Below are 6,523 nucleotides of genomic sequence, written 5' to 3'. Positions count from 1 at the left end.
TGAGAAGTACTCTTGTCCTTATTTAGAGATATTGAAACTAATTCAGGGCCACAAACTACATGTAGATCTGTACATGAAATATCATGGGGAGTAAAGTTGTTGACACAGGTAATGTACACCAAGGATCATTGCAGTTTCTCAGTTCTTCATCTGGTGCTAGTACTTGTATTAGGGGTAAAATTCTCTCCTCGGGGTTCTCCACACTTGCCAGGGGGGAATCTCGTCTCGTCTCTATATCTCGTCTCCTTGAGGTACGGGATCGGGAAAGTCACTTAAACTTTACAGTCAAATAAGACACACACAGCGAAATACGTTTCAACTCTCGTCTTAGTCGGTCAATCGAGCACTCTATAAGACACAGCGCGCTAGGGAAAAGTCCCCAAGACTATCGCAAGGCTGACCCAAGACTCTCTTAGACTGCGTCAAGGCTCGCCCCAAGTCTCTCCAGGACTGGACTCTCGACTGCGTCTATCGTGCTGTATTCCCCAAGACCAACTCATACTCTCTTTATTCATTTTCAAAACTCTGACCAATTACAAAACAGTAAAAAGACTCTAGGGCGTAACCTTCAATCATAAAGCCAATCAAACTAAGTACTGAATACGTCATATCTTTTGATTAATCGTTCACTACATTAATAACTACGGATACCAACTGTCAGAAACGTAGTCAGAATAGCGACGGTTATCTTGTAATTAGTTCTAAATCAATGAGCCAAGTTCCGTCCAGGACCTCGCCTGCCTAAACGATGACAGACATAACACAGCAATTCACTCGTAATCAACTAATTAAATCGGACAACAGATACGGGAAAAACAAATTCATAACACTTGTATGACAAACAGTATCTTTGCCCTGTTACTGTTTGAAATATCAGAAGTTTTTCGCTGGAACAGTTCTGTGATTGACAGTGTTCTTGTATTAGGAATACAGTTGTACAAGGAAGTTTATGCAAACAGACAACACTGTCTCTTCAACATATTTGCAGATCTGATTTGCATACTTGCATGTCATTTTACCTGTTGTACTTGTTTGTTGCTCTCTGGTGTTCTTGCTGAGAATGCCATAGAAATCATGTTTGCCAATTTACATCCATGCCAAAAAACTGGACAAATTATATGTTGCAACTTTCAGTGTCATTCATGACCTGTTTGATTGGATAAAGTTTTACGACTTGGAGGCCATTTTTTCCCTCAAAAATCTAAAAAAACAAGCTTTTTCTAGCTGTTAACAGCTTTTTCTCAGATATGTGTCATCCAGTTTTGTTCAAAGTTGGTACAGGGACAGGTAATAATTGTTTACAAGTGCACATCGCATTATATGTTTAACAAGTTATAAATTGTCTCAGAAAAGCCAAATGAATAAATTTTTACCCCAAGCCCTAAAATTGTAACACATCAATTCTGAACATTTAATAACAGAATTTTAATACAGCTCATAATGAATTAATTCACTCTGACACAAACTAAGTTCAATATAAGTTTTTAAATTTTTTTCTGAGCGGGGGCTATGACATGACATGTCATTTCTTGTTTTATTCTCTTATTTATACAGTTGTTACAAAGTGCATTATTAAATGTGACTAACTGAATAGTATTTATAATATAAATCAAGACCAGAAATGATTAATCCTGTATTGCACCTTTTTTAAAGCCCACATATACATTATTGGAGCTAGGAAACTTTCGCCTTATTGCCCAAACACAGCATGATGGTACAACACGACGGTTACCTTTCCCCAAACGTCCATATTGCCAATAAATAAATTGCCTATAGGCATAGTGACGAAAACATGCATTGTCTCTAAGAGGATTCTCAGCATATACATCAGCCACCACTCTCATTGCTACTTCAAGGACATCACCATCTAATATTAAATGTTGGAATAACCAAGTACCAGTAAGACACTCTTGGCCTTGTCTGACAACACAACATTTGTTCTCAATCTGAGTTGGCATATTTATGCATTGTCCACACTTGCACCATGGTGGGATAGTCTCATTAGGCTTAGGAATAGGTTAACGTTGTGGATCTGGAGGTGGATTACTGATGGTGGGGTCTGAGCCTTCTTGTAAGACCAAGTCAGCACACGCACCTGGTTGACGTCTGAACAACTCTAATGTTATATGCTCAAGCCTTTCTCTGGGTAGACCACTAACAAATTCCTGAAAAATAAGAAATTTCATATTTGCAACTGTAAACAGCAATCATACCACTGACTTCAGTCTTACTAAAATGACATGGGTAATTGAAACACGCACACAGTAAACATAGTTTTTGTTTTGGGAGAGGGTTGAATAACAAATTCAAGTACTGCTCATACAAAATGGAAATAGGTGGTCTTAATTCTGCACTTAGGTCTTAATACACTTCTGAAAAGGGGCGATTTAAAAAAAGAATAACATTTATGAGCACAAATCCCTATTCCTGAATTATTGTCAGACGCGGTGTAATTCTATTTGCACATGCGTAACCTACATAGCAACAGGCGAGGGTAGGACAAAAATATAAAAAGTCAATGAACACCGGTCGACATGCAACCCAGAAGAAGTCAGTGACATATTTGAAAAAGCTTTTTAAAGATAGTGGAGTGAGTGTGGGTGGCTACAAACAAGGGCAGCTGGAAGAACTATTTAAGACAGCTGAGAAACGTGAATTTTCAGTAAAAAAAGGTGATTTTCAGAAAAATCAGACTGAAATAGAGATGGTATGTGTATGTAATATGACAGTTTTTCAACTCCCAAAAATATAAAAATATTATGCTATAGCCAAAGATAATTTGCATGCTCGTTATTCTTGCTTAGGCAGAATAGTGTGCAAATTGTCAGAGGCTGGTACAAGTTAGTTGAAAGAAGGTGGCAGTTATATTTCAGGGGAATTTTTGCAATGAGAATTGAAAACATTGATGTTCAGCACTGCAACTCTGTGCGTTTGGAACATTCAAAATATGTCCTAGCTTCCGGTTTGTTGTCTCCAGGTAACAAAATATGTCCTAGCTTCCGGTTTGTTGTCTCCAGGTAACAAAATATGTCCTAGCTTCCGGTTTGTTGTCTCCAGGTAACAAAATATGTCCTAGCTTCCGGTTTGTTGTCTCCAGGTAACAAAATATGTGTAAGCGCTATCAAATTGGAAATTATATTTGGTCATTAGACACCAATTGTGGAGAATCTTTACCTGCATTTTTCTTTCGTGGTCTCTTTGTTTATCCTCCTCACTGAGCGGCACCTGTCTCTGCACCACTAGTCGTCGTTTTCTCTGAGGGATGCGAGTCTTCACTGCTACTGCATCTTGATTATTTAACATCTTAAACAAATCAGTTATAATCTATGAATCAAAATGTTGGGGCACTGGAAACTAAAATTCAAGAAAATGATACAAACAATTTACAGGATGAATATAAAGAAAGACTTCTATTTGTACCCTACACAAAATATTGTGGGGGTACCATAAGTATTTTTGATAAATAGGCGAGGTGAAAATGTGTTTGGTGGGTGTATAGTATTTCGATGGGATCAATCACTATCAATCAATATTTCTTTCCGAAGATGTTCTCAACAAATACTACAAAAGAGTACAAGATCATATTATTTGGCTGCAAGAGCATAGTTGTGTCAATAAACACTACTACTCTAACTCAGTGTGACATTCAGGCAATAAAATATTAGCAGCATGTAATGGATTTCCAAAATAAAGAAAGCAAGCTTACAAGTATTCACATGATCAATATAATTGGATAAATACAGTGTCATGGAATATCAAGAACAGACACATAGTCTGTGCATTTGATTATATAACTTCCTGGACTATCATTTACAAGGCCAATGACTGTCAATAAACAAAACACACAAGCCCTTCCAACTACTGTTTTAGTGTTGCATTAGCAGCATCTTTTTAAGTTATAAATTCTTGCTTGTAATGATTTTGACATCTGTTTTATTTGTTTATTTTTATTTTATGAAAAGGAAATGGTCACAAGGTACAAGCAAAAAATATAAAACAGTATGCTAAATAACAAATACAATCACTAAATTACTAAATAATACAAAATTACTAAAATTAAAATGGCTATTATTATACGCATGCTAGGCAGTGGATAACCCTGCGTGTGCTGCGATAACTGTGTGTTTTGAATACTTTGCGACCCACCCACCCTTGGAACCCGAAGACCGGTAATCGTGAGCTACAGAACTGTATTTGGCTAGGTGGTGATTTACCGCAATGACGGTATTATCATATTTTGTGTACAGTTGCTAAACACAATACCTGATAACTATTACATGTTTGTCTCATTTGAGGTACGTGATTATGAATACATGATCCACCCAAAATGTACAAAAACAATTTACATGGAGTGAAAAATAGAAATATAAGTTTTCGCTTACCGATGCCTTATTCATGCATGGCCGGTGTTTACCACAACTACATGCATCGTTGCACAATTCGTCCCATGTCTTGCAAGGACAAGCTCCACGTCTGTGTTTCCGCATACACGCACCTTTGCATTTGCAGGACCTTGGTTCATCAACGTTTTCAACTGTTCGCAATGCTTCCTCAATCATCGTAGTTTGCCGCCATTTTGAATTAGAAAAAAAAAATAGCGAGGTGCATTGTGGGTAACAAAAGGTGTTTGTAAATAAAAACTCTGGACATGCGCAGCGTGACGACGGGCCCGCTTTAAAGTGTTACAAAGGTCTTGAAGCCTACAACCAATTTGTTTCCGGTTGGGTGAGAGAAATGAAAACATTTGTGTGCAATGAAAACATTGTAGTATCTGCTAAGGTGAGCACTAATATATGGCATTGTCAGTATTTTTAATAGTCCACTGTTTTCTCAGTCGTGGATGTCCTTTTGTTAAGAGATATATGTCTGTTGAAAATCTCGGTCTCAGTCTGGTGTGTTTTCTATTAACTATAAGGATACATTACAATTGTTGTACATCTTGTGCTTTGGGGCTTCAATTACCTCATAATTATTTTTTTACACAGGTCATGCATTCTCAGAGAATGAGTGAGAAGCCTCTACAGCCCTGGATGATAGCGAAACAAAATGGTAGTGTTCTGTGTGCTCATTGTAACTGCATGGCTGGTCTTGGGGAAACCTGCACCCATGTGGCTGCTGTTCTGTTTGCAGTGGAGGCTACTGTTAGGATTCGAGACTCCAAAACAGTGACTGATGAAAAGGCATATTGGCTTCTACCATCATCTTTGAAATCTGTGACATACAAGAAAATGAATGATATAGACTTTACATCAGCCAAAACAAAAAAGAAACAGTTGGACTTGGCATTACAGACGCAAACTCCCCTGGCTCCAAAAACACCACTGGCTACACTTAACAACATACCACAACCAACAGCTCAAGAACTACAGTCACTTTTCAATGAGTTTCATCTAACTGGGTCAAAGCCTTCACTGCTCTCGTTGGTTCAGCCATTTGCTGCTGGGTTTGTGCCACATTCCAATGATTCCATCACTGCAGATGAAAGTTACCCACCAGCTTTAACAACATTATATGATGTCAACTATAGCAACTTAAATTATAAAGAGTTACTGGAGAAGTGTTCAACAGTTCAAATAACAGTGACGGAACAACAAATAAAAAATGTTGAGTCACATACTAGAGAACAGGCTAAATCAAATAGATGGTTCCAGTTTAGAGCAGGCAGAGTAACTTCATCAACGTCCAAAATAGTATGCAGAACCAACCAAGACAGCCCTTCGATAAGCCTAATATCATCCATCTGCTATCCCATGCTTTCCAAGTTTTCAACTGAGGCCACTAGATGGGGATGTGAGCATGAAGACACTGCCTTGCGTGAATTTTTCGAAGTGATGTCTCAACACCATGAAAATGGGCATATAGAAAGAAGGGGACTTGTAATTTACCAAGACCAGCCATTTATTGCAGCTTCCCCAGATGGTGTTTTCATTTGTGACTGTTGCAGTACATCTTGTATAGAAATCAAATGCCCCTTCAATCTACGAAATGAAAATCTTGATGGCTGTGATTACCTGAAGAAGGAGAATGGCGTAGCAACACTTGTGAAAGATCACAGTTACTATTACCAAGTCCAGACTCAGTTGGGTGTATGTAATTTACAGCAGGGGTATTTTGTAGTTTGGACTAAGAATGACATGCACATTGAAAGCATAATGTTTGATGAAGAGCTTTGGGTAACAATCTGTGAACGTTCAAAACATATATTTTACACCGCAATAATGCCAGAACTTCTGGGAAAATTTTACACCAGCAATCACAAAGAAGTCAGCAATGATGGTGCAGCCTCTACGTCCAATAGCAATGATGATAATCTGTATTGTTATTGTAACCAAGAAGAACAAGGCAACATGGTTGCCTGTGACAACACAGAATGTGCTCTTGTCTGGTTTCATTTCAAATGTGTTGGAATTAGAAATATACCAAAGGGAAAATGGTTTTGTCCTGACTGTAGGAAACTACCAGAATACAGGAGGAAGAAAAGATTGTGTGATGCAGCCATATTGACATTATGAAACAGTACATC

General features: G+C 38.0%; 1 pseudogene; it reads right to left on the bottom strand.

Annotated features, from left to right (window-relative positions):
• Positions 1 to 1,625: 1,625 nt before the first annotated feature.
• On the bottom strand, positions 1,626 to 4,559 carry LOC146733775 (uncharacterized; annotated as a pseudogene).
• Positions 4,560 to 6,523: the final 1,964 nt, after the last annotated feature.

This window comes from Saccoglossus kowalevskii, chromosome 16 (genome assembly GCF_978046115.1).
Source record: "Saccoglossus kowalevskii chromosome 16, keSacKowa6.1, whole genome shotgun sequence".
Taxonomy (NCBI): Eukaryota; Metazoa; Hemichordata; class Enteropneusta; family Harrimaniidae; genus Saccoglossus; species Saccoglossus kowalevskii.
The sequence above is the reverse complement of the archived record's forward strand: the minus strand, read 5'-3'. Positions and strand labels throughout refer to the sequence as shown.